Raw genomic sequence first — 22,392 nt, forward strand, 5'->3', positions numbered from 1 at the left:
CATGGACCTGAGTGAGCAGACATTTTGGCCCTGCCCTCCCTCCTTTATAGGTAGATGAAGAACCCCTGCAGGGACCCAGTGCAGTCCTGACCAAAAGAACTCCAGAATCGATGTCCGGAGGTTGGCCAGGAAACCCGGGGCCGGGACCAGGGTGTTGAGCCGGTACCAGAATATGGACAGGACTTGTTGATTAAGCACTAGCGCTCTCCCTCGGAGGGAGAGGCACTGGAGTAGTCCTGTCCATTTCTGGAGCTGCTCTATCACCCCGCCCTCTAAATTCTGCCAGTTCTCCGGTGGAGTGGGATGCGTGGCAGAAAGGTAAATGCCCAGATAGAGTAGCGGACTTGTGCTCCACCGGATGGCCTGAAGCGCCGGTGGGAGGGAGTTCGCCTGCCGCCAGTCCCCTACCACCAAGCCAGAGCTCTTGACCCAGTTGACCCACACGGAGGAGGCTGCCGAATAGATGGCCTGGCAAGCCTCCACCCGCGCCAAGTCGCCCGGGTCCTGGACCACGAGGAGCACGTCATCAGCGTACGCCGACAGGACCAGCCGCAGCTCCGGCTCCTGCAGCACCAACCCTGTCAACCTCCTTCGGAGGCGACAGAGGAAGGGCTCGATCGCCAGAGCATACAGCTGGCCCGAGAGGGGGCACCCCTGCCGTACTCCTCGCCCGAAGCTGACCGGTTCGGTCAGGGTCCAGTTGAGCCTGACCAAACACTCTGTGGAGGCGTACAGCACCCGGAGAAAACTCACAAACCTGGGTCCGAAGCCAAACGCTTGCAGAGTGCTCAGGAGATACCCGTGATCCACCCTGTCGAACGCCTTCTCCTGATCTAAGGACAGGAGGGCAAACGACAGACCATCCCTACACCCAAGTTCCAATAGGTCCTGGACCAGATATAGGTTGTCGAAGATGCTGCGGCCCGGGACGGTGTAGGTCCGGTCTGGGTGGACCACGTCCGCCAGCACGGACCCTAGCTGCAGCGAGATGGCTTTTGCCACAACTTTGTAGTCCGTGCTGAGGAGCGAGACGGGACGCCAATTTCGTAAATCGCGGACGTCCCCCTTCTTCGACAATAAGGCCAGCACGGCTCGCCTGCACGAAAGAGGGAGGACTCCGCTCTGCAAAGACTCGGCCTAGACGGTGACTAGGTCTGGGCCCAGGACGTCCCAGAACACGCGGTAGAACTCCACGGTCAGCCCATCCATGCCCGGAGATTTATTGGTGGGCATGTGACGGAGGGCTTCCGAGAACTCGGCCAGAGTGAGAAGCAGCTCTAGCCGGTCTCGGTCGCCCGCGCTGACTGTTGGGAGCTCCTCCTACAGCACTCTGCAAGCATTAGGATCGGTCGGATCCGGGGAGAAAAGGTTTGCGTAGAAGGCTCTTGCCCTCCCACACATCTCTACTGGATCCGTGAGGGGGGTGCCATCTTCTGCCAGTAGGCAGATGACATGTTTTTTAGCCCCCCTCTTTTTCTCCAGGGTGTAAAAGAAGCGGGAGCCGCGATCCATCTCCCGAAGGAGACGGATGCGGGATCAAACAAAGGCACCCCAGGCCCGATGGTCCTCGAGGGTCTGGAGCTCCTCCCGCTTCTCCCAGCATGCTCCGCAGAGGGGTGGATCCTCGGGGCTGGCGGCCAGACACCTCTCCAGCTCTAAGATCTCCCATTTTAACTGCTCTATCGCCGCATCCCTCCGTCGGCTGGCGCCCCGGGTGTAGTCACGGCAGAAGAGCCGGGCGCGCACCTTCCCTAGGTCCCACCATCGCCACGCCGAGGGAAAGGCACGCCGCTGCCCTCGCCAGGCCAGCCAGAACTCCCGGAAGGACGCCACAAAGCCCACATCCTCCAGCAAGCTGTTGTTAAAATGCCTATAGGCCAGCCCCGGCCTCTCCGCGCAGAGGGAGGCTGTCACGGTGGCTATATGATGGTCAGAAAAAGGGGCCAGACGGATGCTGGAGGAGCCGCTCCGGGCTCGCTGCTGGGGCATAGATGTTGACGAGGTTGACTACGAGCCCCTCCATGCGGACCCGGAGGTGTAGCAGGCGGCCCGGCACAGCCTCGGCGACCCCCAGCACCTCGGGCCGTAGGTCGGGGGAGAACAGGGTTGCCACTCCAGCCGTACCAACTGTGAGATGGCTAAAGTAGACCCTGTCCCCCCAATTCAGCCGCCAGCTGTCTTCGGCGGTCGGATCCGTATGGGTCTCAGTAGACTGTGACCCTTGTCTCTAGAGAAAGAAGGGTTATGTGGAGGGTCACTGTGAGCCTCTGAGGCTAGCGAAATCCACCAGGAAACGCGGGACCCACGGAGGTAAGGACAGAGCTTTGTCACACTACACAATGAAAAAAACAGGCTGTCCCCCAAAGAAGTTCAAAAGATAAAAGGATTCTTCAGTCAATGTAATTTTCCAGTCGTAATAATTGGGATCAAGTGAGTTAAACTCTGGGTCTGATTCTCCACTCACCTATGTCAATGCAAAACAAGAGTAACTCCATCAAAATCAGTATAAAATAGATGTAAGTGAGAAGAGACTCATCCTCATGAATGTACTTCTGCTGGGTCTAGTGTTGGAAGGTCCAGGTATTTCTTTCCTTTAAAAAATATCTTCAGTTTTCAAAGTGAACTGAACTTAATTATAAAGGATATCAGTTTCCATGCTGTTCTGCCAGTGTGTTCCAACTGTAATTTAGAATCATAGATTTTAAAGTCACAAGGGACCATTATGATCTAGTCTGACCTCCTGCACAATGCAGGCCACAGAATCTCACCCACCAACTCCTGTAACAAATCCCTAACTTATGTCTGAACAAATTGTGGTTTAGAGACTTCAAGGTGCAGAGAATCCTCCAGCAAGTGACCCGTGCCCACGCTGAAGAGAAAGGCGAAAAATCCCCATGGGAAGTGAGAGGATCTTTCAGTTTCCATGCACATTCAGGGCCCAATTCTTGGGTCCAGCAAAGCAGCGTTTGGCACAGGGCTTTATTTCAAAAAGACTCCCCTACTTTGGGGTAGGGGGGGAAATAATCACAGATAGACATGTTTTTCACCAGTTTCTTGATAACTTTATATGACCACATTCAATGCTTGTTTTCTTCATGGTTCCCTGTGTGTGTTCATCTGTATTACTTCAGCATTTCATTCTGGAATTACATATCAGGCTAATTTCAGTGAGTATTTATGTCTCCTGAAAACCCACTAAAGTCAGTGGGATTTTACATTAAAAAAGTCAAAGAATTTGGTGTATCCTGTCTCTGTTTTAACCTTGCTGCATTTTTATCGTAATTAACTTAGAGGGAATCAAATGAAAGCTACTACTTATGTTGCAGTCTCAGAGTTATCTCATTGACTTCCTTGCTCCTAAACCCTTGGCAGGGGTTTCAGTGGGAAACCTATTATACATCTTTCCATGGCTCCTATGGGCTGCTAGCAAGTTCCCCTGCACAGTACCAGTTTTTTCACACCCTGGCTCTCAGCCGTTGGCTCAGTTTTGGATTTTAGGCAAAGGCCATTTATTTTGGGGGGTTTTCCAGACTATTATGTAGCTTATTTGTTTATTTAATGTAGGATTTTGTGAAACCTTCACTCTTCCACGTGGCTCTCTCCCTTAAGTCTACATAGAATCAGTGGACCTTATACAGTCATCTCTATTCAAAAAGTCCATATTTACCAAGTTACTAAACAGTGGTATGAAAGACAGCACAGTTATTTCCTGTTTTGATTACAAAGGGAGATTGTACCTCAGGTTGTGTCGTAACTGTTGGCAATTGTTAATAGTGAAATCTTTTGCCACAAATAGCTGGCGAATTAGGTGCTACTCTATTTCCCCATAAAATAAACCCAAGTTCTTAGTGAGGATCCATAAGAAGTTGTCACACTTTCCAATAGTGCAAAAAAAAAATAGCACCGTACAAACAGCTTAGTTAAACTTTGACAATGTGTACCTGGTGCCCAAATGGATCCTGATGTATGTACAAGTCGTATTATGGTAGGCCAATAACCAAACCTAACACAATAAACTGTCTATCAATGGTATCTTAATCAAATGTATTATAATCAAAATAATGAAGCTTGCAAGAAGACCTAAAAAATTTGATGCCAAAAATACTTGGGGAATATCACATCTTATAGTAGGACTCCAATGGTTCCACTAAAAACAAGGGTTCTCAAACTTCATTGCACTGTGCTCCCTTCTGATAACAAAAATTACTTTGCAACCCCAGGAGAGAGGACCAAAGTCTGCCCAAGCCCCACTGCAAAGCCCAAGCCCCACCGCTGGGAGGGGGCAAGGGAGGAAGAGAAGAGGGCAAAGCTGAAGCTCAAGGGCTTCAGCCCCCAGTCAGGGGGCCTGCAACCTGAGCCCTTCTGTCCAGGGCTGAAGCCTTCGGACTTTGGCTTTGATCCTGACCCTGGGCAGATGGGCTCAGGCTTCAGCCCCGGGCCCCAGCAAGTCTAAGCCAGCCCTGGTGACCCCATTCAAAGGGGATCACATCCCACTTTGGGGTCCCAACCCACAGTTTGAGAACAATTGTACTAAGAAATACATTCCCCTTTGCTCTTCAATAGGATGTGATATTTCCCAAGTATTTTTTGGCAAGTTCATTTCCTCAAATTCCTTGTTAGCCTCATAAGAGGTACTGAGGGATATTAGGATGTTCTAAAAATCAGTGGGCATTGGTGTTCAACATCTTCCAGAATCTGGCCTTCATCTATTGAAATTTAATCAAATAGCCAACTCTTTTCCCAGGAACTTCCCATAACATTTACTTCAGCATATTCAGGCAGAAGGTAATTTAATCATTTGTGCAATTTCAGATTCTGTACAGCTTTTCTAATAACATTTCCTCCTCTCCCAGATTACAACCTTCCTTCCACCTGCCCAATATTTACAGCTCCAACACTTTAGAGACAGAATCCATTGTTGACAGCTGAAAAAAAACCAGCGTCACTATTTATGGTATGATTAAGCAGGTTAAGATCAGTTTCAGCATTGTACATGGATCTGTTACCCAATCATTTTAATGATACACTACTTGAGGCAGCAGTGGGGTCTAGGGTAGAATGAAAATCTTGATTGGAGCTTGTCTGCTGATGATTGGAGCTCTCGATGAAAGAACACTAATGTAGTCTTTATTTGCATGTTTTGCTAAAGGTAGGGAACGTCAAATCCTTCTGTTGCTACTGTACTTGTAGGTATATATGACAGGTAAACAAAAGGGACATATGCCAGAGGGGTGTAGTATTATGAGAGTGTCACTTTCCCTCAGCAATGAACCAACGTGTCATGGGGTAGATGCACCCCCTCTTGGGCTGTCAGGTTGCACGTGACAAATAAGGGATTATGGCTCAAGTGGCTAGAGTAGGTACTGCTGTTCTAGCCTATAAAGCAGGGTAGTGCTCTCAGGGCAGCATGGTCAAATGACCAGAGTCCTTGGGCAGTGCTCACACCCAGCGGTAGATGTGGAGCAGGGTAGAGAGACCTGGGCCCATGCTACCCCACCAGGTCCCAACCCGGGGCCTGTGAAACTGGTAGTGTGGTCCACAGCTAAGGCTCAGGTTCCTATTTTAACAGTCACATTCCTGGGGTCACTTCCTACTCTTGGTTTCTGTTCTGTCAGATCTCCTGGGGGTGTCGGTTTTCCAGCTTATTCTCATCCTCTGGGGTCAGCAGGGGTTCTGACGTCGGTCCTACTGGCTCAGCCTCTATGGCGTGTAGCTCCAGCCGCTCCCTGGTAGGATCCTGCAGAGTGCAGGATCTTCACTCACACTGTGTGGTTAACTCCAGCTGGGTCCATGCAGGGTAGATTCATCCTGTCACACCAAATAATAGATACATTGTTGTTAAGACAACAAGATGTGATTCTTGGTGTCTTGTGGGGCATTGCCTGAGCAAGAGGGTCATGGAAAACTGAAGGATCTCACTAGCCAGTTGAGCCTATGCAGCTGGATCAAATGTCAATGCATACTTGGCATGGCACAATCACATTGTTACTACACATCTGCATGCTGAAGTTTCTTGCAAAAAAGCAAAATTAGCAGCTGTGTCAGAGCTAGATGGCTGCCTCGGAACGTGGTTGCTCCCTCAGGATTTCAGTATGCCTCTATGAATGTCTGTGAATGTGTCAGGCCCAAAGTTTGGCCCTAAAAGCTCTTAGATCTCAACTGACTAAAGAGAGAAAATGGAAACTAATAAATTATAATATTTTTTTAAATTGACCACACTTCTATTCTCCTCAGAGTCAAGCATTGGCAGGTACATGACTGAAAGTGGAATGGAATATACCTTTAAAATCACTAGTGGTTTCTCTCCTTAGGTGATTGTAACTATTGTGACTGCTGTAGGTCTTTGTCCTCATTCCTCACTACTTACCCAAAGTATTGGTTTATCAGACAACCATGCACACACATATACATACTCTATATAATAACACATACTATGATAAGGCAGTGCAGACTGGAGGAGTGAGCATGGGGCTAAGAATCAGGTGGTCCTGAGTTTTAATCTGGGCTCTGCCACTGCGTCAACTCTGGGTTGGGTCAAGTCACTTCATTTATTTCAGTTTCCCCATCTGTAAATGGGGATAATAATAGTCACATCTATCTCACAGTGGTATCCTGAGAATGAGAGTCCACATGCTGCTTTGAGCATATGAAGTGCTAAGTTTTATTCCATCACTTTATAAAAAATAAAATGTTCAGTAGATTCCCCAGTTGTTGTTGGGTTTTTTTTTTAAACCACCTAAGGTTAGAACATCATCCTTTAATGAGAACTGTTATTTCATTCGCTTGAAGCCTTTGACAAGAAGGAAAGATATATTGTACTAAGAGGATTAGTGGAGCTTTCTATGCAGAGGCCTTTCCTTTTAAAAAAGAGAAGTTATCCAAACTGGCCCATCTGAACTTGTCAGTGATTTAGCTTTAAGACCACAGCTTCGAATCACCAAACATTTACCTGCCTTGCAGTAGTTCATCTTCTCCTGACAGACGCTCTAATTGTGCTTGCAGAGAGCTGGTCCACATCCCAGCAGGAGCTAGTTAAACAGCCCTCTACCGGAAGATGACAGCCAATGGGCTCCCCCTAGAGGTAGCTGAGCCTCAGTGGAGTGAAGGAAGGAGCTGTGGCATGTTGCCAGGAAACAAGCCCCACGGTTTGTTCTGATAGAAAAAAAACAAGCAGAGAATTTTGCTTTGTTTTGTAGCTTCTTGTCAGCACTACCTCAGTGTACTACGAGTCATTGACACTGTTCTTGCTGAACTGCTGTGAACCACTCAACCAGGAACTTAATTCTCACCCTACCGAACAAACTTTCAGATGCTGTTTTTCATTGTTTTCCTTCTCTTATTTCCCTATGTGCCACCTTCTTGTTATTTTTAAAAGTGCAGTGACGTTTAAGGGTTGTATCTGTGAAAAGATCTGGGGTAAAAGTAATTAAATGGCCTAACATTTCACCATTCAAGGCCATCTGCATTCAAACGTGGCTTAGGTCGTGAGAGAAATTAGTTTGGTGACCTGTGGACACAGTTTAGCCTCACTGGGCACGAAAATGCGGTTTCTGCTCATATGAGAGAAACAGGATTATGACAGGGACGTTGTAGGCCAGGACTGAGGTGCCTTGGCAGAGTTCTCCTTGGAGTGTGACCTGCACTGTACCTTACCCAAGCCAGGATATTCAGTCCCAGGTGTGAGGGCAATAAAACTTAAATGAAATATATATATTAAAAGCTGAAAAGGCAAATCAGTAATAATTGCATGGCCAGCACTCTTCAGCAAGTCACAAGTGTGTATGTGACAATATAAAATATAGCATAGAGCATGGTCACTGGCAAACACGCACCTAGCAGCTGGAACATGGTTTTCTCCTAAGAGTCCAGTTCTGTAATTTTCTCACAACAAAATTTTGACTTCAGGGAGAGGAAGCTACTCTGATGTTTTGAACGTTATTGTAGCCCCAGTGAGATGGACTTGTGGGCAGAGTGCAGGTGAGGAGATAAAAAGTGTATGATAAAATGCAGGCTCTGGCTCAGTTTTATCTCTTTCAGTACGTTGTTACATAGGCAGGGTCCCCTGACTAAGAAAATGTTATCTTTAGCTCTCACAAGCTTCTACCTGGGCACTATTAGTTGCATTGTCCCACAAAAGTACAGCTGCCTCAGTGGATTGTGAATGCAGAGGTGGTTTCATAGGTAATCTGGCCTCAACCCATTTAGGGCTTTGAAGATTAAGAATAGGGTTGTGAATTAGCACTGTTAGGAATCCGGAAGCCACTGGAGGGTGAGGAGTATCCTACATGGTATGTTCTCTGCTGTCTTTCCTGCTAAGGAGGTAGGATGCTGCATTCTGCACAGATCGGTATTTCTGTGTTGCCTCAACCTTCAACCCCAGTACACTGAGTTACAGTAGTCTAACCTGACAAATTCATGAATTACATTGCCCAGATCACACCTGAGAGGAAGGCTATTGCTTCTAGCAAACTAGAGAGTAAAGGAATTCATCTCTCAGCATGGTTGCTGCTTGGGTATCCAGGTGGATCCCATTGCTACATACTACTTTAACAAAAAGAGGGTAGGTGCCTTGAAAGGAGGAGGTGGTTAGTGTCTTGCCAGTTCTTTAAATGTTCTCCTCTTCTTGCCAGCACCATTTCTATCTTGCCTGGATTCAGTTTGAACCAGCTGTGCTTCATCTAGGTGCTAGCAGGCTCTTGCAGGCACTGCAGCATATTTGTGAGGATGGTGGTCACGAATATTAAGAATACAAAAGGGCCAGATCCAGTGGTGAGCTGGAGCCGGTTCGCGCAAACCAGTTGTTAAATTCTGAAGCCGGTTTAGAACTGGTTGTTAAAGGGGTGATCAAACTCCGGCCCGCGGGCCACATCCGCTCCGCAGGACCGTCCTGTCTGGCCTGCCTGAGTTCCCAGCTGGGGAGGCTCCCCTGACAATCCCTTTTTAACTTTTACTCACCCGGTGGAGTTCCAGGTCTTCGGCAGTGGTCCTTTACTCACTCCAGGTCTTCGGCAACACCTCGGTGGCACGTCCTTCAGTTCCGCTGAAGACCCGGAGCGACTGAAGAACCCACCGCTGAAGACCAGGAGCAAGTGAAGGAACCAGTTTTTCAGATTTGACAGCTCATCACTGGCCAGATCCACAGCTGATGTAACCAATTTACACCAGCTCTGGATCTGGTCTAAATTTTGGTGTCAATAGTGCAGTGCTAGCCAGTAACCAAGCTCATGACATATCACACCATTGTTAAGTGGTCTCAGGTATTGAAGAGGAGAGAGGTAGCACTGATCTATAAAGGAGAGATAGTAAGGATCTATGCAGGACCCCACATGTCCTGTTCTCTTGTGAAATAACCTGTCAAGCAATTGCCACAACTTTAAAAGTTCAAGGAGTATCTCAAGACCTTTGTAAAATCAGGGCTCTGCAAGTAAATCACAGTATAAATTTCATATTAGTTAATAATTTATTATTAATAGGTGCTGCACGGATTTTGTTCACGTTTGGTTTAATATGAGGCGGGGTGGCAAAAGCGCAATATGTTTTGAACGTTACATGGTATTCTCACAGTAGAAATTGTCACTTGCATGTCCTTATTCTGTTGCACCAGCCAAGTGTTTGAGACACTTGGTTCATTTAGCTTCTGTTCTTGCCATGGACTAATAGGGGCAGAAATAGGAAGACAACCCTGCACAATGCAAAAAATAACTGTTTTGTGCCAAAAGGGAATGTATGATTAGGACTGCAATGGGCAGGCAAGCAGTGAGGCAGTGACCTGAGGCAGAACAATGTGTCAGTAAGAGAGAGCAGAAGCTGAGGGACATTAGTGGCCCACAGCCTCAATTTGTAATGACTGTGTGGCCTACCTGCCAAAAAGTTTGTCTCCACCTCCTCACTCTAAGGATTTCTCATCATGTTCTTAACTACTTGGACATCATAAGAAAAAAAAAGAGTCTGCCTGTTTCCAGCATATAACCCAAGGCATCTGCTCAAACGAAACAGAATGGCAGACCCTGAATCTAATTCAGAGCTTTCCAAACACCTGTGAGTCAGTCGATGGGAAATTCTCCCTGTCTTCACGAGCACAGATGAGTTTTGAACCTTCTGGGCATTTTAGCAGTTTACCATCTGTACATATAACCTTTTTTTGAGTACATAGAAGTCTTGTAGGAGGATGTAAAATCCAGGAACCAAGATAAGAAAACATGTTTACACCTGCTACATCTGTTCAAGAATTTCCAGCCTGTATTACACTTTTGACTTTCAATCATTTTTTCCCTTTGGTGAAATGCCATCATCTTAAAAGCATTTTTTATTTTTTCCAAGTCTCTCAGACTTTCCATCAAAACTTGTACAGAACATATTGTAACCGAGCAAAATTGTGGAGCAGCCTATTGATAGAGGGTGGTGCTAGCTGCTACATCTTTTGATTACCATGGATAGTTTGGATACTGAGAAATCATAATAAAGAAAATAATGTTAAATACTTACATGAAAATTGGTGATTAGATTTTTTTTAATATAAAAATGGTGGGAGGCCTATGGACCATGTATAGTGGAGAAATATATCCATGTATAGTGGAGAAATATACCTGCAAGCCAACTGAAGGGAAAAAAACAAACATTTAACACAAAGTAGGTTATCAAAGGAACCAAAATACCAAATAAATTACCAAAATATCTGCACAAAGAAGAATATATGCACAATAATCCCAACGAAGGATAGTATTTGCTAACTGACAGGTTTCAGAGTAGCAGCCGTGTTAGTCTGTATTCGCAAAAAGAAAAGGAGTACTTGTGGCACCTTAGAGACTAACAAATTTATTAGAGCATAAGCTTTCGTGAGCTACAGCTCACTTCATCGGATGCTGTAGCTCACGAAAGCTTATGCTCTAATAAAATTGTTAGTCTCTAAGGTGCCACAAGTACTCCTTTTCTATTTGCTAACTGTTTTATAGAAGGCCAGACACAGTGAAATGTGCCTTCAGAAAGACTATCAATCTCAATGAAAGAACTAGAAATTTACAACAGCTACCAGAAAGCAAACCCGTAGACTACAGCTGATCAAAATTATTTCCTTAATTGTGGAAAAAAATCAAAATTTCAAAGTCATTTCTGCGTTGGAAGGTTCAAAACAGAACCATATTTTTGATTTTTATCAAAAAATTTCACTGGATTTTTTTTATCAGAAATGTTACAGGAAACATTACCAAATATTTGTGTTTAGTGAAAACTAGATTTTGGATAAACATCAAATTTTAATAGCCATTTCAATAATGATTTCTATAACATTTCTGATAAACATTTAGATAAAACTATTAATACAGAAATTTCAATAGAATCAAAACATTTTTGAATATTTTCCATTTTTGAGAAAAAGCCATTTTGCAGTGAAAAAACTTGGAAACATTGGAAAAAAATTTGACTGACTCTAGTGTAGGCATGAGCTGCCCTACTAATGTGATATACAGAGTCAGAGTGGAGGCAAGGGAGAAAAACTCCATGACCTATAATCACACAATATGTCCCCAATAAAATAAAGCAAACTGCTTTGACAAGTCAACGAGTAACTAAGTGAACATAATTAAAGTCTTGTGTATATAATTATGGCACTCAATTACTACAGTGCTACCTGTTTTCTTGTTGTAAGTGTTTGCTTAACAGGCGTTCTGTAAACTAATAAAAATAATAATAATTAATCATATCAAGTTAATTTAAACAGGTACTAATTCTGAGGAATGCCAAGTCAAATCCTGAAGTCCTTGCTCCATTTTTTATTGTTCGTTTTTTTTTTTGCCTCGGGCAAACTCCCACTGCAATCAATGGAAATAAGAATGTTACCAATGAAATTTCACCCTATAAACAACAATAATAATACTTAATTCAGTCTAGTAAATGTAATACAATATGATCACTTTCATTTATCCCAAATCAAAATTCACACCAACATGTTCCACACTTGACAATACTGCATAGTCCTCTACTGGAAGTTAGAGTGCATAAACTGCACTGTGTAGGAAGCTCAGGCGAGGATGGGTTTTAACATCAACAACATAGTGATAATAGGAAAACGTGAAAAATTTAGGCTACGAGTTCTAAGCCACAAGAACCTTCACATTTTGCAAAGAAAGGAACCTCAGCAAGCGCCAAGTACTAAGGGCTGTATTCAGAAAGAGTCTCACATCATAGTCTCAAACTGAAGAGAAATCCTAGTGAAGAAATGAGGGGTTTCAAATGTGAAAGTGTTTTAAAAATAATTTCTGCAACAATAATTTTTCTGAGAGTGTGGACCAGGGACAGGAGGGAATATTGCAGGATTCTTTAGGAACAGTGAGAGGTTGCTGTATATTAGCATCCCTGCCAATGCACAAAGTGGTCTAGACCATTATTCAAGAGTACATCCATAACTTCTGTACTCTACTTAGTTGAAAGTAAGTTGCCATATTGTTGGTCACGCAAGACATTCCCTACCCTTGACATATGCAAGGGAGAGGATGAGTGGTAATGACTAGGATCAGGTCCTGTTGGCTCCTGCTGGACTGCTTTGCCTTGCTCTAGAGTAGTATCTTTTAATAATACTGTGTTGTTGGGGGGGTTTTCAGTCTTTACTCTACAAATTAGTTAGTGACTTTAAAGCTCTTTCTAGACAGCAAATAAAACCATGTCAATTCAATTGTCCTAAAGCCAGATTTTAAACATGGTTCCAGTGTACGGTGTAGATTGGATCTTTGATGTTTCATAACCAGGCTGAAGTCTTGAGGTGTGCACAAATAGGCATTTGTGTCCACATTTCAGGTAACTGCAGTGCAAATGTAAACCTCATGCCTAGTGCCTTATCTCTGCACAAAGCCACCAATTTGCACACACAGACACAAAGATATGCAAGGATTTGTGCACACGCTTTTGAACCCGTAATAGCAAAATTCTGATGTCCTCAGGAATTTTTCAGATGGACTGAGTGAGGACTTTAGAATTTGCACCTAAAAAGTAGTACAATAAATAGTTTTGAAATCCTTGTAAAAAACTGTTTAATATTAATTCCAAAGACTAATGACAAAGTTCATGGAACTGATGGTTTTAGCACAGTATCACAGCAGATGCATTCAGTACTTTTCCTCAATAGCTTCTTTGTGCCACCTCCTGACTCTTATATTGTTTACCTTTCATCTTGATCTGCCACTTTCTCCAAGGCCAGCAGAGCAAAGTCATTCTCCTGACTCACATAGCTCCAGATGGATTCAGACTCCAACACGCTATCTTCCCCAGAATTTGGCATATGTCGGTTTATATACCCTAATCAATCAGGCTGATTTCAGTTCATCCTAATCGTCCTGTTAGGGTTCTGAGCTAGCAACAGCAGAAGCTAGAAATCCCCAAGCAGCCTAATTGACACAGTCTAATTACATTCCTTCTTGAGATTTCCATTAAACTGCTCCCTGAATCCATTACAGCAGTTGACTGTATGTTTTGGTGATTTTTCTTACTAGCCTATAGCTAATATGATATTTGAATTCTATATGATCTAGAGGGTACCGGATCTTGCCACATGCATTTGTTTGCTGTCTGACAATCACCTTGTTCTAGCACTTATATAATGTGTCATCTATCCATGGATGAGGAGACCCATTTTGACTCTCAGCAAACATGGTCATTTCAGTCTAAATGCTGGCAGTGTTTCTTTCCTCAGAGCACCACACCAACTGCTTCATTCAAAAACTGCCAGCTCCTATCAACCTCTTGTGCAAAGGCTATATCTCATAAGCTAGGGAGCTGACATTCTTTTCAAAAACAGCTTGGAAAGGTATGCTTTTTTGTCACCATCCACATTCCCCCACAACCCTTTTGCTATAGTAAACTATACACAGATCCATTGAGATTCCATCAGTCACAGTTGGCCCTGGTCTACACTACGAGTTTAGGTCAGATTTAGCAGCATTAGATCGGTTTAGCCCTGCACCTGTCCACACTATGAAGTCATTTTTTCCAACTTTAAGGGCTCTTAAAACCGGTTTCTGCACTCCTTCCCAACGAGTGGATTAGTGCTGAAATTGACCTTGCTGGGTCCAATTTGGGGTAGTGTTGACGCAATTTGACAGTATTGGCTTCCGGGAGCTATCCCAGAGTGCTCCATTGTGACCGCTCTGGACAGCACTCTCAACTCAGATGCACTGGCCAGGTAGACAGGAAAAGCCTTGCGAACTTTTGAATTTCATTTCCTGTTTGGCCAGCGTGGCAAGCTGATCCGCACAGGTGACCATGCAGAGCTCTTCAGTACAGGTGACAGTGCAGAGCTCATCAGCAGAGGTGACCATGCAGTCCCAGAATCACAAAAGAGCTCCAGCATGGACCGAACAGGAGGTACTGGATCTGATCGCTGTATGGGGAGACGAATCCGTGTTATCAGAATTCCGTTCGAAAAGATGAAATGCAAAAATATTTGAAAAAATCTCCAAGGGCATTAAGGAGAGAGGCTATAACAGGGACCCACAGCAGTGCCATGTGAAACTTAAGGAGCTCAGGCAAGCCTATCAAAGAACCAGAGAGGCAAACGGCTACTCCGGGTCAGAGCCCCAGACATGCCGCTTCTATGATGAGATGCATGCCATTCTAGGGGGTGCCCCTACAACTACCCCAAACCTGTGCATGGACTCTGTCAATGGACTCTCACGCAACAGGGATGCGGATTTTGGGGACGAGGAAGATGAGGAGCAGGAGGAGGTTGAAGCACAGCAAACAAGCGGAGAAACCATTTTCCCTGACAGCCAGGAGCTGTTTTTCACCCTGGATCTAGTACCCTCCCAACCCACCAAAGATGGGCTCCCGGACCTAGAAGGCGGAGAAGGGACCTTTGGTGAGTGTACCTTTGTAAATATAATACACGGTTTAAAAGCAAGCGTGTTTAATTATTAATTTCCCCTGAAGTCTTGGGATGCATTCGCGGCCAGTACAGCTACTGGACAAGTCTGTTAACGTGTATTGGGATGGAGTGGAAATCCTCCAGGGACATCTCCATGAAGCTTTCCTGGATGTACTCCCAAAGCCTTTGAAAAAGGTTTCTGGGGAGGGCAGCCTTACTCTGTCCTCCATGGTAGGACACTTTACCACGGCAGGCCAGCAGCACATATGCAATGATTCCAGACTAACAAAGCATGGCAGCGTACGATCCCAGTGTTTGCTGGCATTCAAACAACATCCGTTCTTTATCTCTCTGTGTTATTCTCAGAAAAGTGATATCATTCATGGTCACCTGGTTGAAATAGGGGGATTTTATTAAGGGGACATTCAGAGGTGGCCGTTCCCGCTGGGCTGTTTGCCTGTGGCTGAACAGAAATCATCCCCGCGTTAATGTTGGTAAAACGTCCCTTGTGATCCACCAGTGCTCGCAGCACCATTGAAAAGTACCCCTTTCGGTTTATGTACTGGCTGCCTTGGTGGTCCAGTCTCAAGATAGGGATATGCATTCCGTCTATTGCCCCACCACAGTTAAGGAATCCCATTGCAGCAAAGCCATCCACTATGACCTGCACATTTCCCAGAGTCACTACCCTTGATAGCAGCAGATCTTCGATTGCGTTGGCTACTTGGAACACAGCAGTCCCCACAGTAGATTTGCCCACTCTAAACTGATTCCTGACTGACCAGAAGCTGTCTGGCGTTGCAAGCTTCCACAGGGCTATCGCCACTCACTTGTGAATTGTGAGGGCTGCTCTCATCTTGGTATTCTGGCATTTCAGAGCAGGGGAAAGCAAGTCACAAAGTTCCATAAAAGTGCCCTTACGCATGCGAAAGTTTCGTAGCCATTGGGAACCATCCCAGACCCGCAACACTATGAGGTCCCACCAGTCTGTGCTTGTTTCCTGGGCCCAGAATCGGCATTCCATGGCATGAGCCTGCCCCATTGCCACCAGGATGGCCAAATTGCTGGGGCCCATACTTTGAGAGAAGCCTGTCTCCATGTCCTCATCACTCTCCTCACCGCGCTGCCATCGCCTCTTTGCCTGCTTTTGCAGGTTCTGGTTCTGGTTTTGCATATACTGCTGGATAATGCGCATGGTGTTTAGAGCGGTCACAACTGCCGCAGTGATCTGAGCAGGCTCAATGCTTGCCGTGGTATGGTGTGAGCAGGAGAGCAGAGTGGCAGTGGAAGCAGCGGGTGGATGACGATGCTGACAGCAATATGGCGCCTGCACGGAAAAAGGCACGAAATGGTTGTCGGCCGTTGCTTTCACGGAGGGAGGAGTAAACTGGCAGCAGATGGTGCAGTACAATGGCTAGCTGTTATCGTCTCCCAGGGTGCTTATGGTGCTGCTGGCTGGGAGAGTAGCCTGAGGCAGAATGGCCCCCTCAAGGATTGAGCTCACAACTCTTGGTTTAGCAGGCCAATGCTCAAACCACTGAGCTATCCCTCTGCCAATATTCCAGGCAGGACGGAATCTCCATTAGACAAAAATTAAAGAAGAGAATGACCTGAGTCACTCCCATTTGTGTCCAGGTGCCCCGACAAACCTCACCGAGGTCTGCCAGGAGCACCCATGTCTGCCCAAACGCCCCAACCGACCTCACTGAGGCTGGCCAAGAGCACCCAGGAGACGACTAGGATGGCTACCAGTAGTATTGCACCGTCTGCTGCCACAAGGCAATGAGCTGCTGCTGTGTAGCAATGCAGTCCCATGTCTGCCAGCACCCAGAAGACGTATGGTGACGGTGAGATGAGCGGACTCCATGCTTGCCGTGGTATGGCGTTTGCATGGGTAACCCAGGAAAAAAGGCACGAAACGATTGTCTGCTGTTGCTTTCACGGGGGAGAGCGGGGGGCCTGACGACATGTACCCAGAACCACCCACAACAATGTTTCTTGCCCCATCAGGCATTGGGATCTCAACCCAGAATTCCAATAGGCGGCGGAGACTGTGGGAACTGTGGGATAGCTACCCACAGTGCAACACTCCGGAAGTCGACACGAGCCTCGGTACTGTGGACTCACTCCACCGACTTAATGGTCTTAAGTGGGGACACACACAATTGACTGTATAAAATCACTTTCTAAAAAATCTACTTCTATAAATTCGACCTAATTTCGTAGTGTAGACATACCCTTGGGCTCCTTTGGCTAATTTGATTGCACTTTCCATCAAATTAATGTTTCATCTTACCAGGCTACAGAGAAGCAAAAATAGAGTTACTGGTGCATTGTTTTACCAGATAAAGGCGGCATTTTCTAACAGTGTAGTATACAGTCATATAGTTTCATGCAACTCGGGCTAACTTTTAGACTGTTTGACTCTTATACTAACTATTGTGCCCTGGAGGTAAATTAAATGTCACAGAAAAAAGATGGCCTCAGTCCCTTTTCTAGCCAATTTTGCTCAACATGAAGGAGTCTTCAGGAAAGCACAATGTGCCCCATTTATAAAGTTTGGATTTTTAATACCAAATTCTAAATACTATTACTTTAATTCAGAAATGTCTGGGGGATTGTCTGGTTGTCTAACCAATATAGAGCTGAATGCCTGTTTTATGAATGAATTGTGAATTGAGTTCATAAAACCAAAACATTCATATAATTAACCATTTGAAAATTACAGTAGATGTAGCACATACGTTGCAGGCTGGTGCACTGCGTTGCTTTCTTCTTGACCTTCAAACCACTGCCAAGTGATTTCCAATGCACTGAAGGCATAGGAATGTGAAAGGATGTCAAGCTGTTCTTCACTGACATCACTTTTGTTATGTGATTTCCCTTCCCTCTCCGCTCCACCCAATCAGGGAAAATGGTTCGTATAACCGGTCATTTGTAAGATTGGTGTTCATAAAATTGAGGTTCTACTGTACACAAGTTCAATTATCCAAGCTTCCGTTATCAGAATCTCCCTGTCATTCATAAAAGGATAATCTATTAATTTTAGTCAACATTCCCTCAGCTATCCAGAACTCTGATCGTCTACATTTATTCAGTAGTCCTAATGGCATTAGAATACTTGATATTGTATTGTTCTTAAATGGGTAGACCTCAAAGAAGACAAAGACTATTGCCTTCAGGGAGGGCCAGAACCACCTCCAAGCATAGCACACCCATAGTATTCCTCAGTAGTAGGTAAAAACACTTAGGTGTTTCAATTGAACTTGCTCCTTCAAGTGCTCTGTGAGTGGAACTCTCACTCAAATCAATGGGAGTTTTGCATGTAAGGTACTGGCTGAATCAAGTCCACCAAAGTCTGGAGCGAGAGTGCAGTAAGCCAAGTACTCGCCCTAGAGTAGTTTAATAGGGTCGGACCAGGTAGACTTTTGTACTACTACCGTCCAAGATAGAAGATTGTGGCATGAGAAAACATTATAATGAAATAAAATTAATGCTTGAAAATATGAGGAGCAGAAAGGAAAATTGTGCAGTTGAGAAATATTTGGAAGTAATGTTTATATAATTGGCAGCAATTTCTAGTGGCAAATTCTGCCTCCCTTCATGTGGTCAGAAAGCCCTGACAGCAGTGGAATTGGTAGACTTGATCTTTGCATGCCTGTAAAGCTGATGGGCCTACCTAATTCGGCATCAAGAAATGTCAAAGGAAAATCTAAAAATAAATAAAGAGAAGCTTCTACCCCTCATCCTTGAGAATATAAAATGTTGTAAACTGAGGCCTCCGAGCACTATGACTGAAAACTTGCCACTGATTTTTCATAGGCCTCCTCATCATCATCCAGAGGGGCTTTAGGGTCCAGAAAAAAAAATCAAATCATTGATCCCTGGATACTTGGAAAGGCCCCAGATTGTGTTGTCCAAGTTATGCCCTGTTGGCACTAGGACAAGTCTCCTAGCTGTTTCTGTGCCTTCAATTCAGACTTGACCTGGAACTGAATCGATGTATGGGGGACAGCTGGCTCTCTGGTCAACTCCATGGCAGTAAAGGGAAAGGGACAACGTTCTCAAATGACACTCCTGGGGGAGGTCTCTGAAGTGCTTGTCCAGTCTGCTGTCAATTTCACCAGCTCATCATACTGGCTGGCAGCTCCTTTGGGTTTACATGAAGCAGACCAGGATGCTGTTTTCAGTTATAACAACAGAACATATAAAAATATGTTCCTGGTTTTGTAGACCCATCGTGAGCCTCTTTACTTACAAAAACTGAAACTGTGTTGTTCATTCATAGTAAGGCAGAGTATAATTGGCAAGTGTCAATTAATTTAGATTCAGGAGAAGCTGGGAAGGGGTCAGGTATTTTGTGGGGGTCAGGTGGGGAGAGGGTTTGGTGGCAAAAATTGTCATAGGTCTGACAACAAATGCTATGGTTGGCCCTGGGAATGGGTGTGATTGCACTGCTGGAGTAAGTTTAGAGTACAGCCTTCAGTGAGGTTCCCCATGCTTCCGTAGGAAGGAGGATTGGGAAGTGCTATGGGCCACAAAGGGCTGAGGTGATCCATGACTTTCTGGAACAACTGGCCAAACCCTCCCAAGGATCAAATCAACCACAGGAGCTAGTGGTCTTCAATGGGACTGCTTGTGTGGGTACGTACTATGTACAGAATGAAGGGTTTGCGTGACTATACATTGTTACCTTTTTTCTTACCATGATATTTCCCTTATTGAGTAGTAAGATGGGGAAAACTCCTGTTTCTGCAATGTGATCTCATGCTGAGCTGATATTAGTGTGAGATAAAGCTTTATCTTTTTAACACGTACCACTGTATAACTGTTTCCTGGACTTATGCTTGCTAGTGGAGGCCAGCCCCAAATAAAACTGTCACGCAGGGGAGGCTACAGTTGGCACGGTAGTAGTACGCATACTGTACACCTGCATGTTTGGCACACAAGTGTCTGAGTGCAGATTTGCTAGCTAAGAAGACAGATTTATTTTTCTGAGGAGGCAGGAAGATCAGATCACCTCCAGGTGTTACACTGATAAATACCGAGAATAACTCACCAGTCCTCCGCAATTCTTTCCTGATCAACTTCATCCTTGAGATATGAATTAGAGGCATAGATATGTTATCTGGGAAGTTGTTCAGATTCATTTTCAAGGAAGTTAGACACTCAACACAGGCCTGCCATAAGCAAGACTTTTTGGTTTGTCACAGTGCCAGAGGCAGCACTGGAAGGCCAAGATTGGAACCATGTAGCCTAATCCCCAAGCTGTGGGGAGTTCAGATAAAATGGGACTCAAAGTTCAGCAGTTCCTTGTTTTGTTTTCAGTTGTGCAAACTGAAATCCAATCAATGAGGCTTTGGAAAACAAAAAGCTAAACCATACATACAAAATAGGGCTAAGTCCTGTAACCCGTTACCGGTTACAGAAGAAAGATGGGCCTTGATCGAAGAATCAGTGAAGTTCGCGGGAGACTTTCCACTTATTTCAACGGGTTTTGAATTGGGCCTTAATGAGCTGTGCAGCAACTCCAGAGTGTGGTGAAAAATGCTCTGTGGCCAGTCCCATGAGCACAGCAACCAACATGTTCTGGGGCAGAGACATGGATGGCTGAAGCAATGGGACTCAGCTCTCATCCATACTCTGGAATGCCAATGAAGTCTGTAATGCTAGGTGGGACTTGGCCCTGCGTGTGTGCCTCTGCCAGAGACTAATATCATAAGCAAAACCTAGCTTCCCATACTGGAATCTGAGTGGAGAATTACCTAGGGGAAAGTGCTGCTACAGGCATTATTTGGAAAGAACTTGATGGTAACTAATAGCAGTGGTGCTTGCTCATTTTATTTCTGTCTTTTTTGGGTCTCTTACAATACAACTGTAAAACACAGGAAAACAGCCTCTAATCATGGAACTAACATTATAAACTTGCCTTAGACATGTATAAGAATGATTTGTTTTTGATATACTTTTAAGTCGTTTTAACATGATTTTAAAAATGAAAAGCTGACCTCTAGTATGTTTTTATCTTAACACCTTTGAGCTGTGGTTAATCCTCCAGGCAATGGAATGAGGGAGTTTGGCCCTCCTATATCTGCTAACATTTGAAAGCTATAGAGAGGGACATGGCATTTTCAAAAGCACTCAGGGTGGGCCTAGCTGTTCCCACTAAAGTCAATGGTTGACTTTGGTGGGAGCAGAGCAAGGCCTTGTCTACATGAGAAAGTTGCATCAGTTTAACTTAACTGGGTTTTAAAACCAGTTTTTAAACTAAAGAAAATCCCTGTAAGGATACTCCTATTTCAGTTTAAAAGTGGCATTTTTGAGTGTAGCTTTGCTGAGTCAACTTGACAGCCATTCTGCTGGGCCCTGATGCCTCCAATGCAGCCCTGAATAGACTGCGTCCTAAGGCAATGTTACCATTCATAATTTGCAGGCACTGGATCTCAGTAGAAATTCCACCAACTCTGCTGAGCTAAAAAAAACAAAAGGAATCGAGGCAGAAGAAGTGCATCTCCATGTCTATTAGTTGCCTGCCATTTTTCAATACACACTGCAAACCCTGGCTTTAAGCTGGGGTTTAACATGCATGAGAACTGGGCACTATGATAGTACTACTACGGTGTTTCTAATTTTTGTTTTTTAAAAACGCCAAAATTTGCCTTTTTCCCCTCTTGTTGTTGTTTTTGTTTCTCCTTCCAGGTGCTGATCACATGGGTATTAGCTGGATCAAAATCACATAAATGTAGAAAGTTCAAATTATCCATTAAACTCGGCCTTCCTCACACATTATGACACACAGGATGTGGTAAATTTTACACAAATGGGAAAAAATCTCAGCTGAAAACAGCATTTTCTATCCTAATAGGCTTCATCAAAGGGAAAAAAAAAACCTTGCAATGTTTCCTTGGTTGTGTTACAGAATTTGGTAGTTGCACAGAGCTCCAGCAGAGACATACCAGCCTAACAAATAAAGAGTTTGCAATGTTCAGCTGCTAAGCTACAACCATCCTTAAGATTTGAAGACTGGTAAACAAAACATTGTTTGGAAAAGGCCCGTCGGGCCTCCAGCTTGGCAAAGCTAATAAAGCATATGCACAACTTTAATCAGAGAGCTCCTCTCTTTTTTTATTTCCCCCACTTCTTCCCCCCACTCCCTTTACTTTGCTTTGGTGGGATGATGCATCCAGTTGGAGCCGCTAAACAGAAGGAACCAAGGAGGAGAAGTGCATCTCCATTTCTATAAGCCGTCTGCCGCTTCGATACATGCTGCAAACCTTGGCTTTAAGCTGAAGTGCAAAACCTCTGGGGCTTTCGCTCCCCGCTGTTAGCATTTGAGGCCTGATTTTTATTTCTGGAACAAGCATAGAATAAAGAACTTGTCCCTTTAATACAAAGGCAGGCAGAAGGGCAAAGCTGTTCCCAAGAAGTCAGTAAAAGTGGTAATGCCTATTAATGATTGCAGCAGAGTGCTTTTCAGTAGCTCTATTAAAGAAGCTCTTTGTCCTAATAAATACCAGTGAAAGAGCTTGCTCTCAGAGCAC

The 22,392-nt window shown here is 44.7% G+C and overlaps 2 long non-coding RNA genes across 2 annotated transcripts in view; one reads left to right on the top strand and one right to left on the bottom strand.

Moving 5' to 3' along the window:
- The window catches only part of LOC122458752, a 307,345-nt gene extending 285,159 nt beyond the window's left edge, over positions 1-22,186 (top strand). Inside the window, exon 4 of the long non-coding RNA XR_006278982.1 lies at positions 21,771-22,186. This is a non-coding gene — a long non-coding RNA (uncharacterized LOC122458752). The remainder of the gene's footprint in view (positions 1-21,770) is intronic.
- LOC119852179 lies at positions 4,554-10,593 on the bottom strand. Its single transcript, XR_005291547.2, has 3 exons — positions 10,486-10,593; positions 6,950-7,152; positions 4,554-5,808 (listed from the first exon to the last, which is right to left on the bottom strand). It is a non-coding gene; the product is annotated as an uncharacterized LOC119852179 (long non-coding RNA).
- Positions 22,187-22,392: the final 206 nt, after the last annotated feature.

This window comes from Dermochelys coriacea, chromosome 2 (assembly GCF_009764565.3).
Source record: "Dermochelys coriacea isolate rDerCor1 chromosome 2, rDerCor1.pri.v4, whole genome shotgun sequence".
NCBI classification, from domain to species: Eukaryota; Metazoa; Chordata; order Testudines; family Dermochelyidae; genus Dermochelys; species Dermochelys coriacea.